We start from the raw sequence: 16135 nt of genomic DNA, 5'->3' as shown, positions 1-16135 counted from the left end.
AGTTAGGTTGCTTCCAGTTTGAGGCTATTAGGTATAAAACTGCTATGAATATCTTTAAAATGGATGTCAGCATACATTTCTGTTGGGCATATACCCCAAAATGAAATCCTGGGTCATGTTTAGCTCCAGTAGGTGTTAGGCAGCATTTTTTTTTTTTGACAGCATTATTTTTGAACTTAAAATTTGCCTTTGTATTTTCACATTGTAGGGTATTATAAAAAAACTAATGCTAATGATGCTGTTATTAGTATGCTAGGGCTGCCATAACAAAATACCTGACTGGGGTGACTTAGACAACAGAAATTTATTTTCTCACAGTTTTGGAGGCTGGAATTCCAAGATCAAGGTGTTGGTAGGTTGGGTTTCTTCTCAGGCCTCTCTTCATGGATTGCAGATGGCTGCCTTCTCTCTGTGTCTTCACTTTTCCTTATCTGCATGCTCCTGGTGTCTCTTTGTGTGTCCTAATCTTCTCTTATTATAAGGAGACCAGTCATATTGAACTGGAACCCACCCTAATGACCTCATTGTAACTTAATTACCCTTTTAAAGGTCCTGCTTACAAATACAGACACATTCTAAGATACCTGGGGAGGAGACACAATTCAGTCCATAACAGTGACATAGTCAGACATTCTAATTGCCAGATATTTTTTTTAACCTCTAAAAAATCCCTTGTTTCCTGAAGGAATAAGTCCATGAATATTAATACTTAGAACTAAATACATGTGATACTTCTCTAAATATTTTCAGAGAATAATTCAAATACTGTGTGTATTTGATGAAGTATTGAACTCACTTTCTATGTACCGATAAACAAATTAGAATTTCTTCAGACATATTCATCTATAAAGAGGAACTGCTTTCAATTATAAAGAACTTTTATTGGGCATCAAATGATTATATACATGCCACTGTATCAAAGTATAGGTATTATTTTCTAAAAATAGAGTTAAAAAAAGTATTATTCTCTGATTTCATATTAGCTTAGAAAAAAATACTCTTCAAAAGAAAAATAATGGAGAGTTTAAATAACCTTGTATACGGTGTACCTATAGTATTTCTTTTTAATTCTTCTCAATACTCAGTGATAGACATATTATATCATCTCAGCTTTACAGATGTGAGAACTAGGGACCAGACTGGCCTCATGTTCTAAGCTTGGGCGGCAACATATTTGCCTTTAAGTTAAGGAGTCTTTTTATAATATCTAAATTTTAATTCTAATATATGTTTCCATAAGACAGTGCACCCGGTTAATAACCAGTAGGCCATATACTCATCATTCATTCATCAGCACTGTCCATCCAAGCATAAAATAGGTATTCACTTGCTTGTGCCAGAGACTATACTGGGTTGTGAGGATAGGAGAATGAGTAAGATAGAAAAGGTCCCTTTCTTTATAGAACTTACAGTTCAGCATGAAGTTAGATAATTTTAGAGAGTCAAATAATATATTCAATAAACATGTATTGCTACCAAGTCACTGTATTATCTTCTTTTAATTAAACTTAAATTATACCTGGCTCCTAATCTATTGGTGGAAACATTTTCTCTGAGGATTTGTCCAAATTCTGGAGAACGCTTGGTGCACCAACCTAGACATGGTGGTCAACGTCATCAGTGTGATGGTGGAGGTGGTGATAACAGCATTTTCATAATCCATCCATCCATGCCTGCCATTTACTGCAACATCATCCGTAGTTTTCCTCCCAGCTCCATTCTTTGTGTGTTTCTACTGTATTTTGTTTCTACTTGTTTCAGTTACAATAGCTCTCTACGGAATATCTATGCTGCTTTTAGGTACAGAAACCTATCTGTACAATTCTAGGGCTGTAAGAGAGATTTGACGTTGTTTCAGGGTGGAATGCCTGGAAAGAGCATTAAGACTTTTTTTCCTACTTTTTCAACATGATGTAGGGTGAGGGACTTCAGGATTTGGCCAATTTCTTGACTTTACCTAGAGACATAGTCCAAGTTTTCTGAGCTTCTAAATTTCCACACCTCTTAAATTTCTCAAACTTTTGGGCTCTTGCTATTGCCTACTCTCCTTACCTACACTGACTCTGGACCCAACAAGGTATAAGTGCTCTTGTTCTCTCTCTGGTTCCTCTTCCTTTCTTCAGTTGGGAAGAGCTTTCTATAGTCATGGGCAATTGAATGGGATGTAGTGACACTTGCTTTAACTTAATATATACTTTCTAGATGGAAAACTCTCTTTGCCAATATATTAAAATACCACACCACAAGAAAACTAATCGCAAAACTTTAATTGTATTGTAGAACAGACTGACCAGGGCAGGAGGCTTCAGAGAGTTTCCAGGAAGATTCAGAGAAATGGAATTTAGAACAGAGATCTAAAGGGTAAGTAGGGATTGACTGGGTAGAAGGGTTAAATGTTTATAAGACTGTCCTATAGTAGGGAGGAAGTTGGTGACTTTGAGAGACAAAGCATTTCTGGAGGGCAAAAAGCAGTGAGAAAAGTTATTAGAGATGAGGCTGTTGAGGAAGGCAAGGGCAATATTGTGCAGATGCTAATAGGCATGTTATGACCAAACAGGCACATTTGGTCTTTGCCCTAAAAGTCATTGAAAATCGTTAATGGTTTTAATTGGGGAAGGGACCTAATCAGATGTGATTTTCTAAATGATCCTCAAATGAGAATGAGTTAAAGGGGTCCAAGGAAGATGCTGAGAGGCCAGAGACTATTTATAAAATTAGTTCCTTTCCAACAACAACAAAAACAATAATAATTATGCTGTGGATAGATGAGAGCTCGGTGCTTCGCAGGTGCCAAACACTAGGTATCTTCACCTATTATCCCACTGAATCTTCACAAAACAATGAGCCTGATTTTAAAGGTGAGAAAAATGAGAGAGATTAAAGAATTGAAACTCAGGCATTCTGCAGCCAGACCGCATATGCTCTGCAAGGGCACTGTTTTTTTTCAGGTCAAAGAAAACTCATTCCAAAAAATACCTTTATTTCCTCACACTCTTGTAATCAATAGCAGGCATGTGCAAGACGTTTATAAAGAATTAAAAATAGAAGCTATAGAAAACAGTTTTCTTCAGGTAACCTTTAAAACAGCTAGAAAATAAAACTAATTAGATCTAATAGAGGATTAACTTGTAACTTGGCAAGCTTTACTTTCTGCCGCCTTATCAATTTAAAAAGACAATTTTATATCAATATTAGTAATGATATATGTTTGTAATATAGAATATTGTCTCATATTTAATTCAAATTACTAAATTTAAGGATTTTTCATATTTATTTATCAATTTCATTAATTTATTATGTTTTGAGACTCCTACTAGATACAATATTAAGAAATAATCATATTCCATGTTGTGTTGAATATTTACCTCTCTGAAAATGAAAACATTTACTTTGCACAAAATCACTTTATATCACTATCTTATCCATTGTTTCCAATCTCATTCAGTACAGGTTAAAGGTGCAGTTTCCTTCCAAGTGAAAATAGAATGCTAGAGGAAATCTAACATTTTTGTGAGTAAAATGATTCTTCATCATAAATGCCTCATATCATAAAATATTTAGAAGTACCAGAATATACCATTTTACCATTTTAACTACAATCCATAAATACAGGATGTGGAATCTCAGAGGTGTTCTTGTTTAATATCAACAATGGAAAAGTGAACCACAACATCTGCTGTTTGTGAATTTTCTCCCCATGATGTCTATTTCAGTTTTCAAACTGAGTTGTGTAGGGGCTAGGATTTTTATTTTAAGATGTAGATTCTTTCCTCCCTTTTTATTTTGGGCTGTGTGATTTTATGAATTTATATTTGATTACTAGAAACTAGTGGAAGGAAAATGCTAACAGCTACACTGAGAGAAGTTAATAAGAGTTTAGGAAAATCTTTTTCTAAGAGCCAAGTATTTTCTAAGTGATCTAATAGTTCTATCAGCAATCGAACTCTATAGCATAATGATTCAATTTCTGGAAGTGTTCCTAATTCAATTTTCACACACCCACAAAACCTTCAAATCTTCTCTTTAAAAAGATGTAAAATTATGTAGAAAAAAATAGGATAACACACACACAACTAAAAAATGAAAACAGGGCTTCCCTGGTGGCGCTGTGGTTGAGAGCCCGCCTGCCGCTGCAGGGGACGCGGGTTCGTGCCCCGTCCGTGAAGATACCACATGCTGCGGAGTGGCTGTTCCCGTGAGCCATGGCCGCTGAGCCTGCGCGTCCGGAGCCTATGCTCCGCAACGGGAGAGGCCACAACGGTGAGAGGCCTGCGTACCAAAAAAAAAAAAAAGAAAACATTCTCTCATAGTTGCATCTGATTATTTTATATTTTGACGATATATCATACAAATAATATTGTAATCCTCCATGTTCCCCTCTCCTGCCCCAGAAACAGTAATTATGATTAAATTTGAGGTTAATCATGCTTTTATATTTTAGAACATATATTTATCACAACATAGATCTATGTATGTGTATTTATGATTTTGATTGACATACAATTATTTCATAACTGTATAAAATAGGCTGCATTTTGCTTTGTTCACTCAGTATTAGGTCTGTGAGTCCAATCAAAGTTGATATATATATATATATATATATATATATATATGTGTATATATATAGTTCTGGTTTATTCATTTTGATAGCTGTACAACATTTCATTGCTCAGATAGTCTCCCATTTCTCTTCTGGTAGATGTTGACTTGAAATGTTCCAGTAAAATCCTTGTTTATGTCTTTTGGGGGATATATAATAAATATTCTTTATAATATTTCCCTATGATGTACCCATAAATGTGAATTTTAAGTCATAAGGCATACATATTTTCAAAAACAATACATAATAATAAATCGTTCTGCAGGGTAGTTGTGGCAGTTCTACCAGCTCTTTTCTTCTTTGTCAACATCTTGCTAATTTTTTCTTGATATTGCATTGCCCAGTTTTGTCTGTTAAACTTTCTTTATATAGATGAATCTGAAAAATATAAAAATAAGAAAGTAATAAAGACTATGTTTAATTTTGTAACAAGGAATTATATATTTATCTTTGTCTAGACTCACTGTAACTGTTTTAATACAATCAATGTGCTAGTGGCTCCTAAATTTATACCTAGGCTTCCACATTAACTCCAGACTTATGTAAACAATACTCTCAACCTGAATGTTCCCCAGACCCACTCCTGTAACAGTCTTCTTCATCACGGTCAGTGAGAACTCTAACCTTCCGACTTTGTCTCTTGCCATTATTAACTGTTCTTTTTCTCTTATATTCTACATGAAATTGTTTAACAATCCCTGTTGGCTCTACTTTCAAAATACTGTAGATTTAATATTCAACCACTTTTTATTATCTTCACCATCACTACTGTCACAATCCACTATTAAAAAAACATCTCTTCCCTGATTGTTGTGATAGACTTCTAAACTGTCTTGCTGCCTCTCTCTTTGCCTACTTACAGTGTATTCTCAAAATTGTTGTGGTCTGCTAACATATAATTCACATTATGTCATTCATGCTCTCAAAGTCCTCCAACTACTCTAATTAAAATCCAGTCTTTGCATGGCCTTCAAGAGCCTACTTGTCTTGATTCTATTACCTTTCAGACCTCTTCTGCTACATATTCCCCTCCCTTACTTCAGCCACATTTCCATGTTCACTGTTTGTAAAATACAACAACAGTCCCATGTGTGTACCTTGGGCTAGGACACTCTTCTTCCACACACATACAATGTCTACTCCCATGTGAAACTTAGGTCTTTATTCAAAAGCCACTTCAGAGGTGCTTTTCAGCCTCTATATCAAAATTTTCAACAACTTTTCCATGCAACACACCCAAAATATTATATTTCCCTTCCTTGCAATATTCTTTTTTCTCCTTAACACTTATCAATAGCTAATATGCATTATATTTTATTGGTTCCTTAGCCCTTAGCAAAGCACCAGGCACATTCAGTAAATATTTCTTAATTTCATGAAAAATATATCTGGTAAATGTTAGTTTTACCGTAAGTTATACTCCATACCACATTACCTTTAAAATATATAAATTAAACATAATTTACCAATTATAAATGTTGAAATACTTTGGAAATGAGTTTCTGAAGTGATATCTTTACAACATCTTGAAACATGATTTTTAACACAGTTGACATTTATTTAATAAGTATCATATTGGGTCTTTTTGTTACCTTTTTATAATTTTATATTGCTGCTACAAAGAAGATGCAGCCATCTTGTTTTTTTGGATATAGTGAAAAAAATTTTTGCATACTAAAGTAAATATTTAACTATAGAACTATCCATATATTTTCAAAATGCTGTTAGACAGTACCCAACTATATTAAGTATGTCTGTGATATATTAGGCAAAGGATAACTTTCATGATGTAAATAACACATGTATTATTACAGTTCCTTTCTTTCTGAAAAAGAATTATTAGTTAAATACATTTTCCTTTATATATATTTACATGATACAAATTTGGCAATGCAGGAACTTTTTTCTAGCTAAGAATATTACAAGAATGGACTATATTATTTTCAAGTCTTTGAATGCCTTATGTAAATTCAGAGCACATTACTGAGAAATAGATGCGAGTTGAATTTATTTGAGAATGAAACCTCTTAAGATACCTGCTGTGAGACAATCATTAAAGCATAGTAAGCTGTGGTGTTTGCTTCAGTTTTGCTCACAGTACCTAACTCATTATAAATTTACCCATATTTTCTCTAATTTAATAGTATTCACTTGTCCTCATCATCTCCTACCTCTAAGATAAGTGAACCACAAACTTTTGACTATGATCTTGCAGCCATAGAAAACTTGGAAAATAAAATCACAATTTAAAATTAACTCTTTGTCTTTAGGTTGAAAAAAAATGCTTTGAATTGCATACCTTTTCTTAACCACAGGTGATATTTCATAAGTTTAAAGTACAGTTTCAAAAAAAAGGGTACTTTCAAATAATTTTCCATGCCTTCATTCAGCAGGTAACCCAAACCTTCATAATCCCCAAATGCTGCACTTCAAAGTTATGCTCAGGAAAAAAATATTGAAAAGAACAGCCTCTCTTTCCAGTTGATTTAAAACATCACTAGCTTATTTTCAGTACACATATGGAGTTACTTTTAAAAAGAAATCTTGGAATATTGCCAGATTACATACAGGAAAGGCTTTTCTCCTGAGAGAGCTAAAATTCATTATCTGAGCTTTGGGACACCCATGTTCCTTCAGAATTTGGACACATCTTTGTTCCTCTGTGATTAGTGATAGGAATTTGACTTAAAATAAGAGACTACTCAATGTGTAACTAGAGTCTGAAGAAACCAAATGATTGCCCTGTTTTGAACTGAAACTGATTAATAATTACACATTTAAATAAAATATTAGTTACATGATGATAGCTTTTGAAAAAACTAGAGTATTTTTTATCTGGACTTATTTACAAAAACATAACACATTATGTGTTTATAAGTAACATAAAGTTAAATTGTGGAACTTTTATCTTCTTTCTCTTACAATGGTTGGCTTCCTTTATTTAAATCCATCTGATTGTTATTTTAGAAGAAAATCACTAAATCTTAAGAATCTAAGGGCAATATAATTATTTTGTTATTGTTGTTAAGTGACCATTTCATGGTAGTAAATATTTCAAGGAATTAGATCTATTTGTGATCCATAAAATAAACCTAACAAAGTGGGCAGTAGGGTTAAAAATTAAGAGGAAAAAACTGACATCAACACATTAATTTCAGTAGTAATCTGTAACATTGCTCTGTGAAATACATAGTGATAATTATTTTCTAGATTACTTATATACATATTTGTTCTAATGAATGGAATACATTCTAATTTCTGTGTTTTTGGTGAAATGGTAAAGTAAAATCCTCATAATTGATGATGAAGAGCCTATCAATACCAACAAAATTAATATATATATTAATATAAAACAAATTAATAAGCACAGGCCAGGCTCTCTCTAACTTACACAATACAAATATGTGCAGTGCATCCATAAAATAGAAGGTGTTAAGAAGAATGTTGTTAAAATTTCAATCTTACACATAAGAAAAAATAAGTGCATTTTGTTGTATGCTGAATACAGAAGCTAAGGGACTTGTTTATCCCCATTTTTATTTATTCAGGAAAGAAATGTTTAGAATTTCAGAAACTGCTTAAAGGAAGGAAGAAAAAGGTTTGTCATGTTGAGTGCATTTTATATCACAAATGAACATTACATCACAGAAGAGATTTTAACCACTGTGATTTTGTCCACAAAGATGGCCTGGACACCTTCTGTATCTGCATAATTTGATAGAATCAGATATTCTGAACTTAATGATGAATTATTTCAAATGGAACGAAAGCATAAGTTCTATTTAAAAGAGTAATAGTAGGGCTGGGCAGGATTCCTTCTGTAAAATGAATTAGAACACTGTGAACTGCAATATATCAATGATAAGTCTAGCATATTTCAGTACTGCAGCTATTGGAGAAATGAGTCTGAATCACTTGAGCATCACAAATCCTAGGCCATATTTTTATTTCCAGACTTACCCTTTGTGCTGCTTCCAAGTATGCAGCTCTAGTTGATTTCAAAGGCAGTAGACGAGAGAGAAAGAAGAGTAAGGATTGCTCCACCTCAGCAATTCACGATCCCTCTAAGGCCACTGATTTTGAAAGAATACGGAGACCTTGGCGTCTCAGCAGAATAGAACCAGCTACTCTTTTCTATTCCACTCCCATGAGGCAGCACAAGCATTTATCCCGTTTACCATAGCAAATGATTCTCTACGTCCAGAAAATTACAATACTCTTCCTCTCTTCACTCCAAAGAGTCATAAAACCTAAATTAAACATAACTGTCCAAAGAATTATTTTCAGCTATGTTAACATGTCAACAAGGGAAATAAATGGAACTATGTTATATGAATAATTTTATAATATTAAGCATGATAATAATTTATAACATTTACACACCACTTATTAATTTTCAAATTGTGTTTTAAAAAGTATTTTATGGGCCTAGTGTAGAGCTATATAATATATTACTAAAACGTGTGTTTCTCATTCTAAAATTGTTAAAACTTTCTAAGTAATAGTTCTTTCATGTTCCTTATAGATAAATCCCCTTTCCTCCTTCAAATATATTATTCATTTCCATTTATATAAAAGACTTATTCTAATATTCTAGTAAAGTGTTTTGGTGTCCAAAATAGTTATAACTTATCTACATAGTTATGCTAATATTTAACAAAGTGAATAGAATGAACAAATAGTTTTATAAACCATGTTAATTAAAATATCACTTCATTCAAAAGCAGAGACTAAAAGCTATTGAAAGGAGTAAATTTTTAGGTTAGGAAACTTTAGATATATGTTCTAAAAATAGCTAATGTTTATTGAAAACTTACCAGGTTTCAGTCATGTTACTCTTATTATATGCATCATCTCATTTAATCATTGCACAGCCCTGTGAGTTAGTATTATTTTGACCCATTCTGCAGACATTGAAACAACAGGTTACAGAAGGTAAGTAAATTACTCAAGATTGCTGATGGGGCAGAGCTGGAGCTTGGACCCAGATCTGTATGAATTGAGAATTTTATTTTTGACTATGCTTTATCATTATTCTGGTGACACAGTGTTCAGGGCTGGAAAAATTCTAAGGTACGATTTCTAGGTAAACAGGTTGGGTTTTAGGATTATAGTTGTTGAATAAATCCTTGTTAAATTGAATGTATAAAATATATACTATTTTGAAAAGATAGAGTCTCTTTTGTGTGTCAGCTACGTGTCGAGTGCAAACTAAGATAACTAATACATGATCCTAGCAGAGCAAACCACTAAAAAAGAGGTCAGCACACTTGTTCTGGAGAGGGCCAGATGGTAAATATTTTAAGATTTTGGTGTCATACAGTTTCTCAAAACTAATTCACTCTGTCATTTTTTAGCACAGAATTTGGTACAGAAGATCTGTAAATACATAAGCATGGTTATGGTCCAATAAATCTTTGTTAGGAACACTGAAATTTGAATTCCATACCATTTTCAGGTGTCAATAAATATTCTTCTTCTTATTATTTTTTCCAACAATTCAAACATAAAAATATAACTTAGCTCTGGCTGGATTTGGCCAGTAAATCAAGCCACTAGCCATTAGCCATATATGGCTAATATATGGCTACTAGCCATATATGGCTACTAAGCACTTAATTTAGGTAGTCCAAATTGAGATGTGTTGTAAGTGTAAAATACACACCAGATTCTAAAGACTTAATTTTTATACTAAGGCTTTATAATCTGGTGTGTACTTTATACTTTTTAATAATTGTTTACACTTTTTAATAATTTTATGTTGATTTTTATTTTGAAATAATACTCTATTGATATGATCAAATGTGTTATTAAAACTAGGTTCATCTGTTTTATTTTTCCCCCTTTTCTTAACGTAAATCCTAGAAAATTTAAAATTACACATGTGGATCACATTATATTTCTATGTATTTCTAAAATGTTACCTTAGAGATAATATTTGTAGGTAAACAGATACCTACCTATGTTTGTACCAGCTTAAGGACTTGTCAGCTATTGAAATAGGATAAAGAGTCATTAGGGAAAAATTTTAAAAACTTGATCATGTTTTGAAAGTAAAATGAATATTTTCCAGACAGAAATGGAACCAAGGTATTTGAGACACAGATGTTGGCATTATGAGTATATGTCTGGGGAATTAAAAGTTCATTATTGCTGCAAAATAAATTATAATAGAAAAAAAAACAAACGGCAAATGATGATGCTGTACATGTTAACCAAGATCGGATCATGAAGTGTTCTGTCTGGCATGCTGAGGATCTTAAACTTCATTTGAAAAATGAAGTCACTGACAAGTGTTAGGCAGGGGTGGGCACTGTAAAATATTCAGAAAATGTAATAATTTAGAAAATTAGAGGGAAGAAGTAGACAGAGATAAGTCTCATGCTACTAGCTTGTGTCATTGGGTGAATAGCAGTGTCATCTGATGACAAAATACAGCACTAGAAAATGATGTTTTTTATGGTGTGTTTGTAGCTTGTAGGTTTATTTGTCCACTTACTTGCTTTGTGGATATTGGTGTTCAGGGGTGTTGAGACAGTGAAAAAACGTTCAAGGTCAGACACATGGAAACTTAGCAGCTGAATGGTAGTAGCTTTTCTGGTATGTGGACATTTTGGCTTTGAACAGAAACAGGACTAAGTCATAGACTCACAGATATTGAAAACTGCAAAATAACTTACAGGCTGGGAGCCAATCACTTACCAGATATCTGAGTGTCTTGACTAATATGAATGCCAAATATGCACACTTACTAAGGCTAAACATTTCCAGTAACAGGGAATTTTTCACCTCCTTGATATAAAGGCATTTATGACTATTAGAAAGTCATTCTTTGTGCTTAAAATTAAAATCATGAACTATTCACTATCCTTCCACAAGCAATGCCACCACTACTTTAATTTCAGAAATCCTAATTAGCCATCATATTTTCCAGTGATTGTGTGGATGATGTAAATCTTTGGTGATTAGATGGCCCCAAGGACAGAATTTATTATTGGAGGAGGGATCAAAAACTGTAAAGTTATGTGTGTACATTTTTCATTATGATAAGCAAGTCAGAGAGCTAGTGATTTCAAATGCCAATGGAACATCTCCGTCTGGCATATCCTGTAAGCTCTTCAAGCCTAATAAGCCAACACAAGACTTTTCTTCTCCATCTACAATAATGTTATTTCTTTACATTTTATTAGTTAATGACACAGTCAGGTCCATCTGGCACATCAATGAAAGGAAGCCTGCATTCATCAGTGGATGAATAGATAAAGAAATTGTGGTATGTATATAATGGAATAGTATTCAGCCATTGAAAAAAATGAAATCTTGCCATTTGTGACAACATGGATGAATCTTGAGGGCATTATGCTCAGTGAAATTAGTCAGACAGAGAAAGACAAACACCATATGAGCTCTCTTGTATGTGGAATCTATACAAAAAATAAAATTAAAAGAAAGACAGAAAGGAAAATAAAAACAAGCTAATATACAGAACAGATTGGTTGCCTCAGGCAGAAGTTGGGAGGTGGAGAAAGTGGGTGAAGTCGGTCAAAAAAAAAAAAAAAAGAAAGAAAAAAATGCAGTTGATATGAAACAGACATAAATTTTGAATCATATTCAAAATATTGACTTTACATATGTACATATGTTTATTAAAAAAGAAAAAAATAGCTAATAAAAATGGTACATTTAGATTTATGAGACATAGAAATACAGTAAAGTCAGAGCTCAAGAGATGCTAGTATTTGAAAAGTCCCTGCAACCTTCCAAGCTTCATTCTTACAGAAGAAATAATGATATTCTTTAGCAATTATTTTTCATTAAAAATTAAAGAGGGGAATAAAAGATTGGCTGCATGTTTGAAGTTAGAGGAGATGACATGGTCAAACTTTAGTAACTGCAGCCCACCATGAATGTGTCACTTCCCAAAACCTACATTAAATTTTTGGCCAATATGCAATATGTTAACAGAATTACAATGTAACTCAACATCTCCATGGAGAGAAAGGGGGAAGAAGAATAAGACGACCTGAATTTGAGGCCTAGAGAGATACAGAAATAAAGCATTTCTCTACTTCTTAAGAAGAAAAAACAAAAAAAAAAAAAAAAGAAGGAAAAGCTTGCGTTATTTTGCTCTTCTAACTAAAAACTAACTAAATCACAATTAATGCCCGTTTAAATCTCTCTCAAATCCTTTCTTTCTGCCTTTTCTACAGCCACTTTATTGTTTCCTAATTGTTTTCCTAATCTTTATTCTCTCCCCAGCACAGATATGATTTTCAGTCTTCCTTAGTGTAAACCTACTTGTCCTGAATCATATATGGTCTCTAGGAAAGAGAGGTCTTTCAATATGTGCCCTTCGTATCCAGTGGTTTCTGTGGAGGGCTGTGGTTTCATGGGCAGAGAATTGGAGAGAGAGGGAAGGAGATCCACCTATCAAGCTTTCCGACTCTACTTCAATGAAGGCAATTTTTATTTTCTTTTTTGAACATGTAAGTAAGATTTTATCTGTTGAAGTAGTTTTACTGTTTAGAAACACGGCCAAATATTTCATTCTGGCTTCCAAATACTTACCAACTTAATTTTCTTCCTCTCTCACACCTCTTGCAATGAAATTGTAACATGAGAAAATAGAAGATCTTGTAGAGAAAACAAAAAAGGTAAACAATTTGAAATGCACAATTTACTATGGGGACAAATATGAGTTTTGCAACTGTAGGAGCATGGGTCAGATCAGGGAAATAAGGAAGGCTTATAGTTGAGAGAGAGTTGTAAAGCCACATCTTTGGAGAGAAATGAACAATGTTGCTATTTCCCTCCCCAAAGTAAAGAGGGCTGAGGGGTACCACATCCTTTACCTTATGCCTTATAAAAGGACATCCACAGGTCCCTGGAAAGTATCTGCTATGTGCCTTCTAAACCTTAGTGGTGCCAGGGAGAGAGGACAGTTCCTGACTCACCCTTGGGAAAGCAGTAGGGTAGAAATGGCGGCATTAATAGACCTGCACGCTATAATTGTGTCCTACCTTAGAAGAGAGACTGGGCCACACAGGGACTGCAGTCAGCCAGGAGTGACACTGGGTTGGAGTCAAGAGGGTTGCAGAATGTGTTCTTTGGTGATGGACTCTGGACTTCCCACAAATGCCCTCACAATAGCAAAAGTCACCTTAACCAACTTCAGGCTCAGGGGTTCAGGAAGTGTGAGGCCACCTAGAAAATAAAAACTTCATTTCTATCCCCAACCTTTCCTGCCTCCTCCCACTTCAGCCCTGCCATGGGAGACAGAGGAAATGAATGCAGAGAGTCGACACTGAATACTCTCCTTCTTCTAGAAAAACACCTCCCGTTACAGACCTGATCATGGTTTACAGGAGGAATAAGCTTCAAGTTTGACTAAAAACAAAATGTGGATTAATATATTGGACTGGATACATTCTAATCACTGAATTGAGACTAATTTGGAATGTAAAATCATCTTAGGACTTTTGTTGACAAGATAGCAGCAATTTCAGAGAAACTTTTTATTTTGATTACAGCCCACAAGCCATATATTTAATATAACATTTATCCAATTGTTGCTTCAATCTCTCTCTCTCTCTCTCTCTCTCTCTCGCTCACACACACACACACACACACACACTATACACTATGTCATTCACCTTTTGAAGAATACATTATGCATTTCTATTCTTTCCACCACTGCACTTTCTTCATACTATTTACTTGTTTCAGAGAAGACATCAAAGTGCTGCAAAAACCAGCTGTATCCTCACTTCCTATATGAAGGACCCCTAGTTCCCAGACTTAGCATCTGTGTCAACAGCATTCACCTAGAACTTGGGATGGAGCAGTATCAACACCAATGTTGCAGTTAGAATTCTGAAAGGAATAGTACATGGTCCCTCTCCTCCAGAAGCTCACAACCAAACAGGAGTTGTTTGTGAATGCAAAGAAGAGGCTCAGACAATGGGAGGATCCACCATTTAATTTTTTTCATTTCCTTATTTCCTAAAATGGGAGTAGCAAATCTGCCTACAAAACTAAAATGTGTAATGTACTTAACTTCAGTTCATTGCAGTTATTCTGATTGGAATAACGTTTTTCCTCCTCTCTTACCTGGATGGGTCAAAAAGAAAAAAAAAAATTGTTGAGCTTAATTTCCAACAAAAGATGAGGGAGGAAAGAACAAATTAGAGCATTTTAAATATAGCTTGTAAGTCCCAATTAATGTTCCACTTTATGAAAAATCAGATATACTTTAGCTCCAAACAATATACAGTCTGATTACAATAGCAATCATAAGAAGAAGAAGAATTTAACTTTTATGGAAACCTTTCTTCAAAGGGTTAAACCACTTTGGCATGCTTCAATAAGCAAAATTTAAATCTAAAAGCAAAGTGACATGATCTTTAATTATGATTGCCTATACTTTTAAAATCTTTGTTTTCTTTTCTAATTTTGCATACTTGCAAATTATTTCCTTGTATTTTCATGCATGGGTCTCATTTGAGTCCAGATTATTTTAGAAACTCATATGATGGTGTGCTTTCCAGATTGAGAATAATAGTTCTCTGTCCAATATGATTACACATATTTATTATGACATTTTTCTAAGCCCATTTTAATAAAAACAAAAATTTGTTCACACAGAAACAGGAATATCATGAAATTAAAGAAGAGATTTCTGTGTCAGTTTATCATAACTTTTTCAGCTTGAAATATATCAGAGTCTCTCTTGCTTTTACTGGGTCTATTGATGTGTCCTACCGTTTGGGGTTTTTTTATTTGGTTTTCAGTTTTGTTTGTTTGTTTTGTTTTGTTTTAATTCACAGCAGATTAGTCCAGTCTTGCTCCTGTTAAAGAAGGAATCAGTTCAGGTGCCTAGATAGTCTGGAAAATTCTGAACAACAAAAAAATCTGAGATGCCTAATTTTTCAAACCAAAAATAATAAATCTGACCCAGAAGTATTTTACTGTTGTGTTAATTAACTCCCTCCTGAGACTGACTCTGGGTCTTATACTTAGAGATGGAATCTGATAGAGGACACGTTATTTTAGATCTTCCTCAGAGCATCTGCTTTCTAGTTTGTAATAAACATTAAATAAAAAAAATTAGTAGCAGTATAATTAAAATTATAAGGAAAAATATTTAGTATTGTTTTGATGGCAAGGAATTTCATAAATCTTTTTATTTAAAATATTATTAGGACTGAAATTGCTTAAGATACTTTCTGGAAATGTCTTCAAAGATGTTTTACAGTTTCACTTATTTTGAATATGGCTAATATAAAATTATTAGAACTAACACAAAATGTGTTTTGCCCCAAAATAAGATTTTCCTTTTTTAATTCATTTGAGCAGTTTTTGTTTAAAATAATTTTCTGAAGAACTATTGGTCTTTTTTCATATCGCACACACACAAAACCCTACATACTAAGAGTCCAATGCTAAAAGGATGTTATATCACATTGTTTGTCAGGGAATTCAAAAACTTTTTGAATATTACAGTAGCTTAAAGATCTTTGGAAATATTGAAATAGT

At 33.6% G+C, this 16135-nt stretch overlaps 1 long non-coding RNA gene across 1 annotated transcript in view; it reads right to left on the bottom strand.

Moving 5' to 3' along the window:
* Positions 1-4324: 4324 nt before the first annotated feature.
* Positions 4325-16135, bottom strand: part of LOC132440212 (uncharacterized) — a 65859-nt gene continuing 54048 nt past the window's right edge. The window contains exon 4 of the long non-coding RNA XR_009522539.1: positions 4325-4978. This is a non-coding gene — a long non-coding RNA (uncharacterized lncRNA). The remainder of the gene's footprint in view (positions 4979-16135) is intronic.

This window comes from Delphinus delphis, chromosome 17 (genome assembly GCF_949987515.2).
Source record: "Delphinus delphis chromosome 17, mDelDel1.2, whole genome shotgun sequence".
NCBI lineage: Eukaryota > Metazoa > Chordata > Mammalia > Artiodactyla > Delphinidae > Delphinus > Delphinus delphis.
Note: the sequence above shows the minus strand (reverse complement) of the source record. Positions and strands in the feature narration are given on the sequence as shown.